Source organism: Hipposideros armiger, unplaced genomic scaffold (assembly GCF_001890085.2).
Source record: "Hipposideros armiger isolate ML-2016 unplaced genomic scaffold, ASM189008v1 scaffold_68, whole genome shotgun sequence".
Taxonomy (NCBI): domain Eukaryota; kingdom Metazoa; phylum Chordata; class Mammalia; order Chiroptera; family Hipposideridae; genus Hipposideros; species Hipposideros armiger.
The window spans coordinates 4006461-4025851 of record NW_017731418.1 but is presented as its reverse complement, the minus strand read 5'-3'; the positions used below and the strand labels follow the sequence as shown (position 1 = coordinate 4025851).

General features: G+C 39.6%; 1 long non-coding RNA gene across 1 annotated transcript in view; it reads right to left on the bottom strand.

Annotated features, from left to right (window-relative positions):
* LOC109382698 (uncharacterized) overlaps window positions 1-18630 on the bottom strand; it is a 187259-nt gene extending 168629 nt beyond the window's left edge. The window contains exons 1-2 of the long non-coding RNA XR_002123968.1: window positions 18442-18630; window positions 14286-14435 (exon numbers count right to left, since the gene is read on the bottom strand). This is a non-coding gene — a long non-coding RNA (uncharacterized LOC109382698). The remainder of the gene's footprint in view (window positions 1-14285; window positions 14436-18441) is intronic.
* Window positions 18631-19391: the final 761 nt, after the last annotated feature.

Below are 19391 nucleotides of genomic sequence, written 5' to 3'. Positions count from 1 at the left end.
GCTGGCTCCCTCCCCACACCTCAGACAGTGACCTTCAAGTACCTCTTATCATCTGACCCCTAGGACCCAGTCTAAGGACAAATTCCAACTCTTTTTTCCTAGTTTCCCACTCCCACCTAGGGTTCTCCTCCTCCATCTCAGATCTTCCCCACATACTCACCCTCCCAAATCTTCACAGCCATGGTAACTGGTATGCACTGAGGGCTAAGTAAAGATATTGCTCCTGCCTTTAACTGCTTTCAGTGCATTTTGCAAAGATTCTGTTGAGTCTCCTATCTCCCCACCAACACACATGAAGGAATTGTCTTACAAAATTCTACCCACTAGAGTTTTAATACATTCTAACTCATTCATCACAGCTTGGCAAGTGGGTTCTGGGCCTGATCTGAGGAGCGTGGGGCTGGCCCAAGCTCAGTGGGAAAGAGTAGAAAGATCAAGTGGCGATGTCTGTCACTGGTGTGGGAGATCCACTGGCATCACCCACAGCTGTATTTAGTAACCCCAACTTAACTGCATGAAAACCATAACACCGATTCAGAGTTAGCAAGTGTAAAAAGGCCCTTCTTTCCTGGTTGGCTGGACCAAGAAGCATTTATTTAGTCTTTAGGAGAAAGCAGCTAGAGCGACCACAGGAGAATGCTAGGTTTCTAGACTGATGATTAATCCACTTTTCTAATTAGCTTCAGGCCTTTTCCATCACTCCTATTCCACCTTCAGCCAAAAAGTGGGTCTTCTGTAAGAAAACTCATATTCATTCACATGATGCTTATATTCATCCTCTATTGTGTAGATATGTTGGAAATGCTATTGTGACAGCTTTTTAACACAATCAGGTAGAAACTGCTGACACAAGGCAGCTTCCTGGGTCATGTAGCCCTCCAGTTTCTGAGTCAAGTTGAGAAAGGTCATTAGATTGTAAAACCAAATAGAGTCCACCACAAATGACTCTTCTCCTGACTAAAAAAGTTATGTGTCCAAGATCCAAATTGATTGCAATTTTGTTGATTAAAAACAAAAGGCCAAGTGATTGCACTCTACCAATAAATGTCTAAGATTTTAAATACAAGCATTCTTACAATTATTATAAAATAAAAGCCAAAGATCCTTTAACTGGTGCAGGACTTTTCTCCTAAACTTGGCTCCTACATAGTATAAAGTAGGAGAAAATAGTAGCCTTGTTATATCTTTATGTCAAAAAAACACTGTAAGATGTGTCTGTTCAGGTCCTCTGCCCATTTTTTAATTAGATTGTTTGTTTGAAGACATACAAATTGGCCAACAAATATATGAAAAAATGCTCAACTTCACTAGCTATTAGGGAAATGCAAATCAAAACTACAATGAGATACCACCTCACACCAGTTAGAATGGCTATCATCAACAAGGCAAATAATAACAAGTGTTGGAGAAGTCATGGAGAAAGAGGTTACCTCATATACTGCTGGTGGGAATGTAAATTGGTGCAGCCACTGTGCAAAACAGTATGGAGGTTCCTCAGAAAATTAAGAATAGAATTACCATATGACCCAGCAATCCTTCTCCTGCATATCTACCCAAAAATGTGAAAATATTTATCTGTAAATATGTATGTACCCTTATGTTCATTGCAGCATTATTCATGGTGGCCAAGACATGGAACCAACCAAAGTGTCCTTCAATAGATGATTAGATAAAGAATATGTGGTACATATATGCAATGGAATATTACTCCCATAAGAAAAGATGAAATACTGCCATTTGTGATAACATGGATGGATCTTGAGATTATCACACCTAAGCAAAATAAGTCAGACAGTAAAAGTCAAGAACCATATGATTTCACTCATATGTGGGATATAAAACTGAAAGCAACAAACGAACAGAGAAGAGAAACAGAAGAGAAATAAAAAACCAAAAACTCACAGGCACAGGCAACAGTTTAGGGGTTACCAAAGGGTAAGGGAGAAAGGAGGTGGTAGAAGAGGGTAAAGAGGGTCAAATATATGGTGATGGAAGGAGAACTGACTGGGTGCTGAACACACAATGCGATATATAGATTATGTATTATAGAATCGCACACTTGAATCCTGTATAATTTTATTAACCAATGTCACCTCAATAAATTTAATAAGAATTATTTTTTTAAAAACAATCCATGAAACTGTAAGAAATAAGGGAAAAAATAGCAGTAGAGAAGAACAGGCAAAACTATCCTACATATTGTTAAATCTCTCAGAGAGCAACAGAAAATATGAAAAAGAAATGAAGAAAGGATATATTATGAAGAACTTCTAGCATTATCAATACATTGTTAATGCCTTATGAAGATTCTCCTAAGAATCTCAAGGTTTTCAGAATGTGAAAAAAAAAATTCCCATTAAATCTAAACAGTAGAAAATGGGCTAGGAACAAAGTGATGAGGAAGCAGCTACAAAGTCAAGAAATCTGTCCCACTATTGAGGCTAATTCTCGATATTATTAGTACTTGGGGTTCTGGTGAGGAATCATCAAAGAATTTAGAAATAAAAAAATCAGATTGAAGTTATAACTTTAAGACAAATAAAAAGAGATCCGAGAAGAGCGAAGCTAAGTCAACTTAAGAAAACAGAACTACTCACACACGAAATCCCTTAATTCAGAGCCCATGTTGACATGCAGCCTTTTGATTATGATTTTATCTCCCATGTGGTCTGTAGTGGGTTGAACTGTGCCCCCCAAAAGGATATGTCCAAGTTCTAACATCCAGTACCTGTGAATGTGACCTTCTTTGGAAATAAGGTCTTTGCAGATGTAATTAAATTAAGGATCTCAAGATGAAATCATCCTGGGTTTAGGATCAATGACTAGTGTCATAGGATTATAATAGAAAGAAGAGAGGAAGTTGAGATGCCAAGACACAGAAAAGAAGGCCGTATGAAGATGGGGTCGGATATTGGAGTTATGCAGCCTGAACCAACAAGTGCCAGGAGCCACCAGAAGCTGGAAGACACAAGGCAGGATCTCCTCTAGAGCCTTCGGAGGGGATGTGGTCCTGCCAACACTCTGATTTTGGACTTCTGTCTTCCAGAACTGTGAGAGAAGAAGTTTCTGTTGTTTAAAGACATTAATTTCATGGTAATTTGTTGCAGCAGCCCTAGGAAAGTAATACATGGCCTGTTTTGAGGAAAAAAATGTACTGACCTAAGGACCGAGATGTCTAGTCCTCAAATGGTTACATTTACCATTGTACATTTTAAAATTAGCATTCTATTTCTGCACAGCAATCTCATACAATTGGTATATTAGGCAGGATTACATTGCCCTGATAAACAACCCCAAAATCTAAGTGACTTAATATGCTACAAATCCATCAAGGATTGGTAAAGAATAGAGCTCTCCATATTCGCTCAAGGACTGAAAGTCCACCATAATTTAGTTGTACCACGTTTAGCTGAACACAAGGTCTCCTGAGTTACAGCAGCCAAAAGGGAGTGCATCGACATTTCACACCAACCCTTCTATGTCTTAGCCCAAAAGAGAAAAATGCAATATCTGTTCAGAGCCCACCAGCAATAACGGTCACATGGCCTTGCTTTACTGCAAATGTAGGAAAATGTAGGAAAGTCAATGAAATATTCTGTGAACATTACCTTTACTGCTACACCTTTTTAAAGTGAATTCACATGGGTAAGAATAGACTCTTAGTGGACTCAAAAAGGGAAACTTAGTTTATGAGATTGAAAGTTAGTTCTTGAACTGTGGTAAACTTCTCTGATGCTTCTTAGGGGTATACCAGGTGACTTTCTCTGGCTACAAATCATCCTACTGTGTCAGCATTGCATGCAAACAAAATATTTTAAAATTATTTTTAATCTCCACAGTACAAAAATGCTGAAGAACCCCCTCCCAAAATGCATCCCAAATCTAGCATTCTGTGGCTTTAATTCCAGACTTTCTACAGCTCTGGTACCAGGGTGCGTATGTGTAAGCTATCCCATCTCCTGCCAGGTACTATAAAAGTTTGATCCCCTGAGATTATCAAAAAAGAAGGTATCCTGGGACACTAAAATTCTTGTCAATTGAAGGACCAAGACCAAGAAAATGTTTTTGCCAAAACTTTACTACAAATTTTTCCTGAAATATCTATAGACCATTATGATTTAATAAGTGGACTCAAATAAACATGAATCTTTGAGATTCTGAATCATGTGGCACCTGAAGGTCCTCATTCTTAACAAGACACTCTACTCAGAGGGGGATTACCACTCCCAAAGCCAAGGGACAGGCTTTATCTTGAGGGGCTCAAACCATGGCACTCTCCCAGATTTGTTCTCTCCCTCCAGAAATCATTTGGAATCACACCCATCCTATTTCATCTAGGCGTCAGGAATCTAATCCAAGTTTATTTCCTACAATTTTCAAACAACAAAATTTGGATCCCAATAATTACCACTGAGTATGATTTAGGGGGAACAAAGAAAACACTCTTCAAATTACAATCTTCTGCAAATTCCAGCTGAGGTAAACAAGCTTCACAAACACAAATGTTTGAAGAAAATTCTTCCTGCGCTGGTAAAAACTGGTTTTAAATTGATGCAGGTGGTCCCAGTGAGACTCCAGGAGAACGGTCGGGTATTCCCTCAAGGGCATGCTACATTCTCGCTACTTAATTGCTATTTTTGTGTACAAATTAATAGGTACAGTTAACCTGGAGTTGGAATTTAACTAGTGAATGGGGAATTGGTACCTCAGGGAATACTGCACAAAGGAAGGAAGCTGGATCTCTCCCAGGAGGCACTGTTAGTTCCTGTAATGACAGCTTAAGGTCAAAAACAGAGGTCTTACCTTGAAAAGGAATTGGCCTGAAGAAAGAGCACAGGAGATCTCGTTTAACTTACAGCAAACCATCCAGAAGTGGTGGAACATATTAGAAGAAATGGCGTGTCCTGTCACCAGCTTTGCAATGTGCTGTCACGCATTGAAAGGGAATCCAGAGACCTCTACTGACTACCCTCCTCCAATAGCATGATTGGACACCACCATGACCTGGCTCCCAAACACTGGTGCACAAAGCAGAGAAAACCAGAGTCTGCCCCCAAACGAATGACTAAACCAATGACACTGATCTAGAGCATTGATTAAAGGGAGCCATGAATACCCCGTGCATTGGTGAGTCACTTTCTTAGGGTTAATTTACACTTGAAAATAAAGCCATTAATACTAAAGTTTCTGAACAGTCCTGCATTAGCAAGCACTCTGAGTCATTATTGACTCAACAGAAATAAATGTGTTGCTTTTTCTTCTCAGCAAACTCTGATGAGGGTTGAATAAATTCAAATGATAGTCCAAATTTAAATGATCCAGATTTATCTATCAATAAATGATTACCAACTATCTCTTGTGATAGACTATCCAGCATCCCTCACTCTTACATAGAAACAACAGCCCAATTTTGTTCAGTAAAATACTCCTCTCGTTCTTACTTGATAGTGTTTAGATTATATTAACCCCACGTCTCGCCTGGCTAATGAAAACTTTATATCCAGCAGCTACCATGATGGGTCGGGGATGGATAAGCAACACAATTAAAAGCAATGAACTTTTGCTGGAAACAGAGATAGTCAGAGAGACAGAGAGAGAGATGCTCTCTTATCTTCTCATCTTCTGGCCTGGATTAGTCAGCTTGCCACCAAGGAGGAGAAGCCTGAGCTAATACCCATAAAAACAAACCACTGGGAGTAGATCTGAGAGATGGAGAGAAACCAGGACCTGAAAATCATTTGTGACATAATTCGAGCCTAAATCCAGCCACACATGAAGGTGACAACATCTAAAATGATCAGTTACTTAAGTCAATGAGTTCCCTTTTTTGTTTGTTTATTTAAACATGTTTGGCTAAGGATTTATTACTCTACCCTGAAATAATAAGACTTACACAATTATATTTCTAACACTGTGAAAGTAACTTTAAAATATAAAACACATAGGTTATTCTCACAAGAAATTTACATGCTAGATAAAATAGCACATACCATGGTACCCAGGAGGAAACATTCATGGTTATGAGTTAAACAATCTGCCACCAGATAAGTCTTCATAGAAATTAGGACAATGGAGCCTAACAAGTTATCATAGTTCTGTGGGAAAGAGAATTGGGGTTACTCAAGGTCCCAAATTTAATTCCGGCTATTAAGTACAAAGAGAACCTATTCCAATGATTATCTAGGAATCTTGTTAAAGATTTAGAGACCTTGAAACCTCCACCCACCACCATCATTTCTTGCTTTATTGTTCATAATGTGTGGAGCTTTAGATTCTAAATTCTAAGGTCTTCAGGGTAAAGACCTGACATGGAATCTCAGCTACAAGAAAAACAAAGAATGTCAGAGATGCTATATAAATTACACGCAGTAGCAGTGATGACAGGAAAAGAGTTCCAAAGAAATTGTTCTCTTCAGAGTTTTATGAACATAATATGTCAAATTGAAACTAGAAAATCTGGGAAACAATTTGTACTACATAAGAGTGCAAAAATTGGGAGGTTAAGGTCTGTGTTCCTAATAAATTATGATTAACCTAGGAATGGAAGTAGATATTTTATTATCTGGATCAATCTCCCTCAGTGGAATAATACCTTGTACTTATTTTAGTAAGCTATATAGAAATTAATCTTCAGATTAAAAGCCCAAATCTGTTCATGGAGCCATTTCTTCTATGTCCTATGTATTTAGCAAATTGGCATATAAACTAATAATATAAAAACTAGACAACATTTTGAAAAGTATTCAGTTTTGATGGTTTATTTCAGACATAATAAAGTTACAAAGAAGTTATGTAACTCTGCAAAGTTTGACAGACAGAAAATGGTGCAAGCAAAAATAAAGAATCATAAGAGATATTGACAAAAGATAATTAAATGAATGTGAAATACAGTCATAAATTAATTGACTTTATTATCCTCTAAAGCTTTCTCCATTTTCTCCCTCTGCTTTTCCCCCCAAAAGATATTGAAATGGCCCATAATGGACGTACTCAAAGGGCAGTTATTTCTACCCTGTAAAATGTCCACTCACTCTTTGTGGCAGCTAAGAAAGCAAAAAAGAAACATTGTGATTTTTTTAAATAACAGCTTTATTGAGATATAATCCATCTGTGAATAAAGTTTTCCCTTTTACAGTGTAAAACTCTGGTTTGTAGTACATTCACAAAGTACTGAAACTGACTCAGGAAAATCTATGAAGAGATTAGTAACTTGTTCAATTCATTTAGACCATCCAATGTGTTGGCATGCAGTTGTTCATATATTCCCTTATAATTTTTTTTGTTTGTTTTTAATTTCTGCAAGTCAATAATGATTTCCTCTCTATTGTTCTTGGTTTTGAGTCTTCTCTCTTTTTCTCTTGGTCAGTTTAGCTTAAGGTTTGTCCATTTGGCTGATCTCTTCTAGGAACAAACTTTTTGTTTCATAAGTTTTCTCTGTTCTTCTTCTATTCTTTAATTCATTTATTTCTGCCTTAGCTCTTATTAGTTCCTTCTATTTGCCTTGAGTTTGTTTGCTCTTTATTTTCTAGGTTTGTAAGGTGGAAGATTAAGATGCTGATTTGAGATGTTTCTTCATATTTAATATAGATGGTAAAAGCTTTTTTTTCACCTTTTAAAAATAGCTTTATCTTTTAAAGCTGCTGAGTTTCTTCTAAGCACTAATTTAGCTGCATCCCATAAGTTTGGGTATGTATGTTTCAACTTTCACTAATCTCACAGTATTTTCTAACTTCTCTTGTGATTTCTTCTTTGGCCCATTGGTTATTAACAAGTGTGTTGTTTAGTTTCAACATGTCTGTAAATCTTCTGAATTTCCTCGTGTTAGGGATTTCTAATTCTGTTTCATTGTTGTCATAGAACATATTTTATATGATTTCAATGATTTAAATTTATTGAGGCTCGTTTTGTGGCCTAGCACATTGTCTATTCTGAAGCCTGTACCATGTGCACTTGAGATAAATATATGTATATCCCACTGTTGTTGAGTGCAGTATTTCATAAATGTTTATTAGATCTGGTTGGTTTATAGTGTTTTTGAAGCCTTCTATTCCTTGTTGATCCTAAGTCTGATTGTTTTATCTATTATTGACAGTGGGTTTTTAAAGCCTTCAACTATTATTATTCTATTAATAGTATCTATTTCTCTCTTCAATTATGTTTGTGTTATCTTCATGCATTATGGGGCTTTGTTGTTAGGTGAATATATGTTTATAATTGTTATGTCTTTCTGATGAATTTCCCCTTTTATCATTATAAAATGTCCTTCTTTGTCTCTAGTAACAATTTTTGTCTTAAAGTCTAATTTTTCTGATAATATAGCTACTCTAGCTCTCTGTTAAGTAGTGTGAATGGTCTATATTTTCTATCTTTTACTTTCAACCTATTCGTGTCTTTGAATCTAAAGTATATCTCTTATAGACAGCATATAATTGGGTCATAGTTTTTTAGCCATTCTTCAAATATCTGCCTTCCAGTTGGAAAACTTAATCCATTTATATTTAATGTAATTACTGATAAGGTAGGATTTATCAACAGGGGATTTTTTTCCTGTATATCTTATGTCTTTTTTGTTCCTCTATTGCCTTCTTTAATGTTAAATGTGTTTTTTCTTGTAAAATAATATTAATTTACCTATTGTTTCTTTTATTATATGTTGTGAGTTATTTCCTTAGTAGTTGCCATGAGGATTACAATTAACATCTTTACTTAAAACTATCTAGTTGCATTAATACCAATTTAATTTCAATAGTATACAAAGACTTAGCTCCAATATAGTTCATTCCGTCTGCCCTCCTTGTACTATTATTTTCACACAAATTACATCTTTATATATTATAAATACAGTTGTATAATTGCTTTTTCATGCAGTTGTCTTTTAAGTCAGACAGGAGAAGCAATTAATTACAAACAGAAATACATTTAAACTGGCTTTTATATTTACCTAAATATTGGGTTGTCGGAAAAGTCATGACGTATTTTTTCTATGTTTTTCATTACAAAAATGCGTCATAACTTTTCCGACAACCCAATAGTTACTTTTACCAGTTCTCTTTTTATTTCTCCATGTGGATTCAAGTTAATGTATATTGTCCTTTCATTTCAGCCCAAAGGACTCCCTTTAATATTTCTTATAGAGCAAGTCGGCTGATGATGAATTCTCTCAGTTTTCGTCTTTCTGTCTTAAGATCGTCTTCATTTGTAAAGGATAGTTTTGCTGGATATAGAGTTTTTGGTTGACATATTTTTCTTTCAATGTTTTGAATATGTCATTTCATCTGACCCTCCTGGTGAGAATTCAATTAATCTTACTGAGGACCTCATATAAATGATGAGTCACTTCTCTCTTACTGCTTTCAAGATTCTTTGTCTTTGCCTTTATGCAGTTTCATTACCATTTGTTTGGGTGGATTTCTTTGATTTATCCTCTTAGAGTTCATTGTTCTTCTTGGAAGTACAGATTCATGGGGGGGGGTTGTCATTATTTAATCAAATACTGTCTCTGTCCCTTTCTTCTCTCCTCTTCTTCTAGGATTCCCATCACGCATGAGTTGATATACTTGATGATGTCCCATAAGTCTCTGAAATTTTGTTTACTTTTTTATTTTTTCTTATTGTTCCTCAGACTAGATAATTTCAACTTATCTGTCTTTCAAGTTCACTTATTCTTTCTTCACCCAGTTTAAATTTAGCCCCTATAATAAATTTCTATTTCAACTGTTCTACTTCTCAACTCTAGAAATTCTATTTGGTTCTTTTTTTTTTAATCATTTCTATCACTTTATTGATATTCTCTGATGAGATATCATTCTCATACTTTCCTTTAGTTCTTTAGATATGATTTTCTTTGGTTCCTTGAACATATGTATAATAGCTGATTTAAAGTATTTTTCTAGTAAGTTGAACACCTGGGGACAGTTTCTATTTACTGCATATTTCCTATGTATTGGCCATATGTTCCTGTTTCTTTGTGTATCTTATAATTTTTTGTTGAAGCTTGGAAATTTTAAATAACATAATGTGTTAGTTCTGGTAATCAGATTCCCCTCTTCAGGGTTTATTTTTGCTGCTGATGATAACCATGATGATGTTTGTTGGTTTAGTGGCTTTCCTGAACTAGTTCTGTACAGTCTGTATTCTTTTGTCTTATGCACCCACTGAAATCTCTGCTTGGTTGCCTAGTGGTCAGCTAATTATTGGACAGAGGTTTTTCTTAACCTCTTAGAACCAATGAGTTTCCCAGTCTTTGACTAATGGCTCTCTGTGTATCTTGGGACACACAGTCAATGCTCCTACAGGCAGTTTACAATTCTGCCTCAGTCTTTATTTACTATTTGTACAGAGCCTCAAGCTCAGTCATAAATGAAAACAGCTCAGGTCTTGCCTGAGCATGGCTTCTAGATTACCTGAAGAAATATCTCAGAGCTTTCCAAAGCCCCTTATCACATTCCATTCCCCCGTTTTTCTTTTTAAGTTTTGTGATTAGTCTCCTATTAGCCCCACCTGGTAACACCACCTCGGACAGTGTGATGTTAGACACTTGTCACTGATTATTTTCAACAAATGCCTTGCAAGCAGGGCTGTTTACAGGGGAATTCTAAGTCAAGTCAAATAACGCTCTGAGAGTGGATCATTTCAGAAAGATTCCAGGTAGGTCAGATGCTGACAATGAGGCTTTTAGGGAACCCCAATCCTATTCTGCCTCCTCCACTGGCTTCTAAGCTACTGGTTTTTATAGCTACCATAGTTGCCAGGTTGCTTGTTTTCAAGGCTACCCAAAAGATGGGAGGAAAGGATATAGTTAGGACAACTTAAATCATCACAAGACTCACTGTTTTTACCAAGATTCAGCTGTTTCTCTTGAATGAACATACCTTAGATTGTTATAAGTCTTTAGTTATTTTCCAAAGTTCTGAAAAGTTAATTTTGACAGTATCCACAGTGTTCTCATTTCTTTTATGGAGAAACAAATTTTCAGAGGCCCTTACTCTACTATTCCCAAAGTTAGATCTAGTAGACAGTTATAGCAAGTTTCTTTTAACTAGAAAATAAAATTATAGAAATAATATACCATATATAATTGAATAGGAAAAATAATAGAAATCATAGAATATAAAACATATATTAATAATAGAAATAAATAAGTAATAGTATATGGTTTCTATAATTTGCTTACTTCAACATTTCTAATTTTTGGTCTCTACTGATGAATCAAATATTCAGGTGGTGCCTGATGTGACATTCCATAGAAGATAGACAGAAATTATTCCTGTGATTCTCAAATATGAGCAGGTATAATTCTATCAATCAATAAGAGAGGCTCTATTACAATAGTGTGATAAAACAAACCTCAATAGCTTATCCTTAAAATGTTATATCTCACTCACACTACCCATTCAAGAGTTGGGTAATGTAGGGGGATCTCTGGCCAACACACAAAGACCCAGGCCGATGGATGATGGAGGCTTTAACTTGACAGGTGATTTCATGATCAACACCACAAGAGAAAGTAAATCTCCCACTGGATCTTACAGCTTCTACCCAGAAGCAATATCACTTTTACTCAGGTTTTATTGACGAAAACAAGTTACATAACCACATCTAACTCTGAAGTAATCAGAGACATATAATCCTATCATATAACAGGAAGGAGAGAAGAACCAAAAGATTATGAACAGCTAGAATGTCTACCACAGTGTGTATAATTTTATTCTTTATCTTTATTACTCTCAATTTAACAAGGACTATTGAGAGCTAAATACATACATGTCGATTTTCAGAAAACTTTTCAGCAAATAAGTACACACACAAAAAAAAAACTACCTGGGAATATATTAAATCCTAGTCGTTATTCAATTTGTTTTCCTGAAGAAATTCTAGTAAAATAAATTCCAGCAGGAGAATTCTAGATTCCTCTGTTAGAGTTGATAGTGCTGATAACTCTGGGGATATTGAGGCCACAATATCATTTGGTATAAAAAATTAAAAGGCAAAGATTCTGTGTCATTCTTAATACCTATTCCTTCATTTAACAAACAGTTATTGGGAAATATGCACAGATCTTTTTCACTCACTTAACAAATTTCATTGGCAGTCTATTATTTGACAGATTCAGTCCTACAAACATGTATTAGCACCTACAATGTACTAGGAACAAGGAATGCAAAGATAAATTCAATTCAACTACTACCCTAAAAAAAATACAGTAGCCCCCTTTTCCACAGGAGATATGTTTCAAGACCCCCAGTAGATGTCTGAAACCTCAGATACCTGAACCCTATATATAGGGTTATTTCCTATATACACATACTTTTTTACTCAAAGGAAGCATTTTATGGCCTCTTTTTGGTACATCCCAACTGCTAGCATCACAACTCTTGCATTTTGAGGACATTATTAAGTAAAATATGAGTGGCTTGAACACAAGCACTGCGATACCATGACAGTTGATCTGATAACTGAGAAGCCTACTAAGTGCTAATGGGCAGGTAGCATACAGAATGAATATGCTGGAAAAGAGGGATGAGTCATCCTGGGCAGGACAGAGCGGAACAGCACAAGACTTCATTATGGAACTCAGAACAGCATGCAATTTAGAATTTATGAATTGTTTATTTCTGTATTTTCCACTTAATATTTTTGGACCTTGGTTGACTGCAAATAACTGAAACCACAGATCAGGAAGGACTACTGCACACAGACAGTTTTGGGTGGTGGTGGTGTGATTAACTAACTATAATGCAGTTGTAGTTTTGAAGGTCAGGGATCTCGAGTTCTATCCCTGAGACCAGTCAGAACAACCCAAGTCAACATGATTACCTCATATTGGTCCCCCTCAGGCATAAGCAATTTGCTAAGTTGGACTTCAGTGCGACTCCCTTGATCATTTTAAGCAAAACAGCTACTGAAAATTACTTCTAAATTCATCATAAAACTATTATATATATAATATCCCTCCCAAGATGTTTTTCTTTTTCCCCTCTAAGAATTTTATGCCAAAAAACAAAACAAAACACTAAGTCCCCTCTAAAGAGCCAGAGTGTTTCTCTGTGATAATGAGAGGGTACATTTGCCCCTTTTCCCTTTTTGCCTTGGTGACCAGAAAGCTCTGACAGACGCTCAAATAATTACTGAGCCCACATTGATATATTTGCTTCTCATCCTTTTCATGCTCTTACATTTCAATTCTAACCAGTATTTCCTTTTTGAAAAAGCCCAGAAAAAGGAAACAAAGCAAAAATTAGACTGTGAACAAGGAATGATAAATTCTCCAAAGTTACCAAAAGACCAAGCCAAATACCTTCTCCTCTTTTGCATTTTCTACGATGGACTTTCCCCAAGGAAATTTAACTGGAGCCTTTCACTGGCAATGGAAACCTGAGTGAAAGGGTCTCTGAGTAAAAATGATTAAAGGCATTAGAACATGAAATGTACTTGACCTGAGCCAGTCACCCAATGGCACTCATTTGGCCTCTACATTTGAATATGCTCTATGCTAAAAAATATGTTCAGGGGAAGAAAAAAGACTGACTCAGCCTATAGGATCCCCAAAGGAAAGTTTTACCATTGCGGAAGAGTTGTTGGTTAGAATGCAAAGTAACCTTGCACATTTCCTCTTGGGAAAGTACAGTTTGTCTCGTTGAGAAGGCAAGAGTTCTATTTTCATTTCAGTTCAACTCCGGAGTGGCCCACTTCAGACAATTGCACTTTTATATACTGAGTCTGACTCTCCCTGAGCCCAAATTCCTGCCAGCCACATGGGGGCTTAGAAGAAACCCTTGGAAACTTAGAATAGCTTCTATGTATGAGGACATGCTCTGTGGTACCCTGACAGTGATAACTTCTCTTCATAAATTGAGATAAAGAGAAAAGACCCAGACATGACACTCAAATAGAGACAGAGAATGCAAAGCACATAGGATCTTTTCTACCCATTGTCTTGGCAGGAAGTCCAGCACATCACAGGCACTCAACGTTTGTTTGCCAAGATTATTTATTTGATTTTAAAAATGACACCCTCGTGAAAAGGGTGAGAGGACAAATTATTTTTATTTCATGGGTGGGGAAAAAAGAACACAGAGAGACTGTCTCTTATTTGAGGTCATATAATGCAAATGACCTAGGACAAGTTACCATCCCTCTTCCCCTGACAACCTGCTCCTTCTCCTTGTGTTTATTATCTCAATTAACATCACCACCCAGGTGCACTATCCCTTTGACCGAAATAGTCAGAGTCAAGTACAACGTCTTGGGCCCCTTCCCCTCCTATATAAGTTGTCACCACTGACTGCTGCTGAGTCTGCCATAGAATCCAGCGCTTCCTCTCGGTCTTCACAGCCATGACCTTGGTCTGTCCTTGTCTCTCACCGGGACATTCAGCCAGTCAGTTGATCACCAATCCATCACATTTTTGAGACTACATTGTGCCAGGTTCTGAGCTAAGGGATTAAGCAATTGTGTTAGAGAAAGTAGTATTCTCGGCTCCAAAGGACTTACAGCCTCAAGAGGAAAACAGACAGGAAAACTACAGTGTATGAAAGTGCTGCAACAGCGTAAGAAGAGGGTGCCAGGGGCGCACAGAGCTCAGGCAGTCATTCGTTCATTGACAAATATTTGACCATTCAACAAACTCTGTGGCAGGCACGAGGCTAGGTGCTGGAGATCCACTGTGATCAAGACCAGTAAGCTTATGCTCTCCCCATGGAGCTTATACTTTTATAGAGGAGACAGGCATAAACACTTGGATAGATGATAGTTAGATAGACAATAGACAGGCAAGTAATATGAATGGATCTAAAGAAAAATGAAGCAGGGAGAGAGATCAGTGCGGGTTCTAGTATAAACAGGGTGATCGGAGAAAGTGTCTCTGAGGAGATGCCACTGAAGCTGAGACCTAGACGGGGTGAGGGAACATGCCCAGTATTGCCAATACCTGGGCAAAAGTTTGTAGGCAGAATAAACAGCAGGTATACCAACGTTGCAACGGAAGTGTGCACGTCCCTCCACCCAGGATGCGGGAACAATTTCAGGAAGATAAAGCACGAGTTGACTTGAAGAATGTATGAAGTGCCAGATGGCAAAGGAGAAGGACAGCATCCCAGCCAAGGGCAGACGCGGGCGGGCAGGGCACAAAGCCGGGAAAAAGGAGCTGTTCGTTCTAGGAGCTCCACGTACGGAGAAACACCTAGTCATCAAGTCATGTTGATCCTGTGCCACCAGCTTCCTACCCCGATGAACTCTCCAGGAGTTTTGCCTCATCGTTGCTTAACTTGAACTGTCTTTCTACACAGGCCTTTCACCCAGGGACGTTGTCTGTGACCAGCTGCTCCTATTATCTGGCCCAGCCAGGCGCCACAGTTGGGGCTCTGGCTGATTCTCACGTGCCAACGGCCTGAGGTTCCAGATGCAAAGTAAGGGGATGGACAAACCTCAGAGCTGGCCCACAGAGCTGGTCCCTAGGAAGGACTCGGCAATCCTGCCGAATGCCCCCTCCTCTCTGAGCATGAACTCAGCGTGAGGAGTTGGGCTGGGCTGGGCCTCACGGACTTCTTTGCAAGAATAAGCACAGCCTCAGTTTCTCCATCTGTAATACAGGACCAAGAGTTTGTGTCCTGGTCTTGCTTTTTAAAGCCCTCAATGTGGCCTAGAAAGCCTGGTGAATCCCTCCACACAAGGCTTTAGGGAAATGCAAGTTTAAGCCCGCAGCAGCAGGCAGAAGGCTGGCTTTTGTTTCTACATCAGCGCTCTTTATTTTTTCCTACAGAAGCAATTCTATCACACCAGAATTCACAACAGGAAAAAAAAGAACTCATTCTGATTTTACTTCCGCACCATCCAGAAACATATGGCCCATAGATCTACCACAAAGGGTGCCAGAAGGGGCCAGGTGAAGCGTCACCAGGCAGAAGGAGCACAGCATGGGGGAAGTGCTACCCAGACAACATGGAAAGAAATAAGTAATTCTGCAAGAAGAGAAGGGAAAGAAAGTAGGGCGCACCACAGAGGAAGGCAACCACCCTCACTCCCAGGAACAGGGGATGTGGGGGAGGCACCCAGAAAACCACAGCAGCACATCACCGCATCCCTTAGACCACCTACAGGTGACCCTTGAACAACACGGCTTTGAACTGCGCAAGTTCCATCTATTTGCAGATTTTTTTTTAATAAATACTGTAAATGTCTTTCTCTTTCTTATGATCTTCTTAGAGAAAAGTCACATTTTCTTTTCTCTAGTTTACTGTAAGAATATGGCACGTAACACATTGAACATACATATAAAATATGTGTTGAATCAACTGTTTATGTTATCAGTAAGCCTTCCAGTCAAGTTTGGGCTGTTGGTAACTAAGGTTTTGGGAAGTCAAAAGTTACACATGGATTTTTGACTGTATGGGAAAGTTAGCACCCCTAACCTCCATGTTGTTCAAGGGTCAACTGTACTTCTACTCTGTGACCCACCTCCCCTTCAATCAATAGCACCACCCAAGTCATTGCCACTTTGCTAAGAACTTGAGTGTCCTCCTTGCTTTCCCTGTCCCATCACAATCTAATCAGTCACTATGATGCAGGAGGCAGGGCTGTAACGACAACCCCTAACTGGGCAAACAGGACTGTTCTACCCATGAAGTAGCCAGAGCCAGACCACGCCAGGTTCCTGGAATGCAGTGTCCACCCAGTTTGCTCCCATCTCCAGTCGCCTCATCTGTGTTCCAGGTCCTGCTCTAGGCTCCCAACATTCCATCTGATGTTGTGCTTGCTCTACATCACCTTTGCTTTCTCAGCCAGGGGTCAAGGCCCTGGTGCATTTCTGGCACCAACTCCTGCTTTCAATCCTGTTATGTCTCATACGGAGGGAGGCATGCCAGCTTCTGCCTCTGCAGTAATATCAAGTCCTTTATTCATTTCCTTACATGCATATTACAACTATTAATAGAAACAGTGCTCCTACTGTGTGTCCATGCTATTCTGAGCACTGGGGACACAGGTGCACAAGATGGAGACTTGCTCTCAGGTGGCTCATATGCTGCAAACAGAAGAAATATCAATAGGAGAGAGGTGGTTGATGGGATGTGGACAACTTAAGACAGGTAGTGAAGAAGGAACTCTCAGAGGAGGTGATGTTTGCAAGATGAAAAACAGCCAGTGCTGCAGCAAATTTGGGGAAGAGAGTGAGAGTTGTAGGGTGTGGGAGAGCAACCAGTTCAAAGGCCCTGGGGCTGATGCAAAGGGAAGGGGGGGGGGATTGGTAGATGATGAGCTCAGAGAAGCTCCGGTGCCTCCCTGGCTATGGTAAAGATGTGGGGTTTTATAAGTGAAATGGAAAGGCACTCAAAGGCTTAAAGCAAGAGAGTTATTTGTTTTGATTTGGATGTATTTTTAAAGGTCGCTACGGCTGCTGTATGGAAGGCACCAGTGGAAGCGGAGGTCTGTCAGGAAGCAGCCCAGGGTCCAGATGAGGGGAGACAGTGGCTTAGGTGAGGGCGCCACCATGAAGATGGTGGTCCTTCCTGTGCTTCGTCCACACTGCCTTCACCCACTCTTACAGAGACCTTCCTCACTTCTCGCTCTGACTATTATAGCAGCCTTCAAATTCTCTAACCATACTCCCCAATCACTCCCACACCAAATCAATTCTGAAAACCACCACCTGGTAACATCCTGAATTACAGCTGTGAAGACGCTGCTAGAAATCTATCCAACCCCAGGCTCCCTCCTATCCACATCCCCGTGACCCAGTTTGGGTTAATGAGATACACATGGAAGTCAACAAGTGTGGCTTCCCAGGAAGTTATTCCTTTTCTGATAGAGTCAATAACAGACTCAGCTGGCACAAGATCTTTGACTGGCATTTGCCTGTGGCACAAACACCACACCTGGTGGTAGAGCCACATGCTAAGGATGGTGGAGCACAAAGCTAGAAGTGCCCTAGTTCTGATGGCATCTTTGAGCCCTCGGAGCGTCCCTGGAAAATAAACCTCTATTTCGTTAAGTCATTGTAGTTGATTTCTATTACAAGTAACTGAGCACATGCCCTCACCAAAGCAAAGAGCTCAGGGAATTAATTCACCTGCAGCAATAGAAGACTTTAGTTCCAACTGTATTGTTCCTAAAACAAAAGGAGAATCAGCTTCTGGGGGACATGTATGTCACTAGGATGTGAGCGTTTTCAATGACACAAATTCTTGATTTCTGTGGGGTAGTTGCTAGTTCCCCACCATCTCCATATAGGCAGGAGAAGACTGGGTCAGAGTCCAATGACTCGGTTTACCCAAGGTGTTCACTCTGGATACCTGGGTTCCCTCCCTTAAGCTCACTGCATCATGGGAGCATCTAGAGAGGCCTCTGAGCATGAGCTCCAGAGCAGTCTTCTAAAGAAAAATCACTTTCAGCAGCTGGCATGTGTCAGAAGACCAAAGAGGTCTGGAACCCAGAGGCAAAGCTCACCCTCCAGTGTCCAAAAGGTCCTCAGAGGAGATGTTGCCGGAGGCTCACGGGAATGTCCAAGAGAGGACTCAACCCTGAGGAGCGGTGACCAGGTTCTTGTCTCCACGCAAGAAAGAATTTAAGAGGGAGACAGACGCAGGAAAGAGGAAGCAATTGATTGAAAACGAAAGTACACACTTGAGAAGAAAGTGCCCGTAAACTCAGAAAACGAGTCGCAAGGAGGGAGTCCCAATTAGGGGTATTTATCCCTCCCAGGGTGGAAACTGGTAACGTCCCATTGACGCGGTTCATTCATCTCCTCCCCCTGGGCAGGACCCTCCATTTCCTGCTTTTTTCTTCCTTATGTGGTTCCTCCGGAACTGTCATGGCATCAGATGCATGATGGGAGTTGTAGTAACCACAATGCAAATGACATTAAAAGTAGCTAAAGGTTATGTCCCGGGTCATAGGGATTAGCCTTGCTGCATGAAACTGGGTTTTGTTTTTATTCCAGCTGCAGGTGCTGGACGCAGTCACTTGTTACTTGTGTAATCAGTGAGGCACCTCTTGTTGTACCCTGGAGGGGGTCATCAATTTCCTAGGCTATCTATCAGGCTTCAGTGGGACCATGAACAATGATGGAGGCCGCCAATCAGGCCAAACCAACATTACACATCCTGGGTGTTGGTCCAAACAAAGTAGGCAGCATCCAAGTGGCCCGCCCGGTAGAAAAGGGAAGGTTTCCCAGCAGGGAGAGAGCAGCACGTATGAACCTGTGGGGGTCATGTTCAAATATAGACTCCAACCAAGTCAGCTGGTCTGGGGTGAGGCCTAGGAGACTGTTTCTAATAAGCTCAGAGGACGCTGGGGCTGTTGAGCACATGACCACACTTGGAATGACAAGGCGGTGGAACCCACGGTTAGGAAGTGGGGCCATATAGGGGTAAGGAGGAAGCTATTGCCTGGGAGGT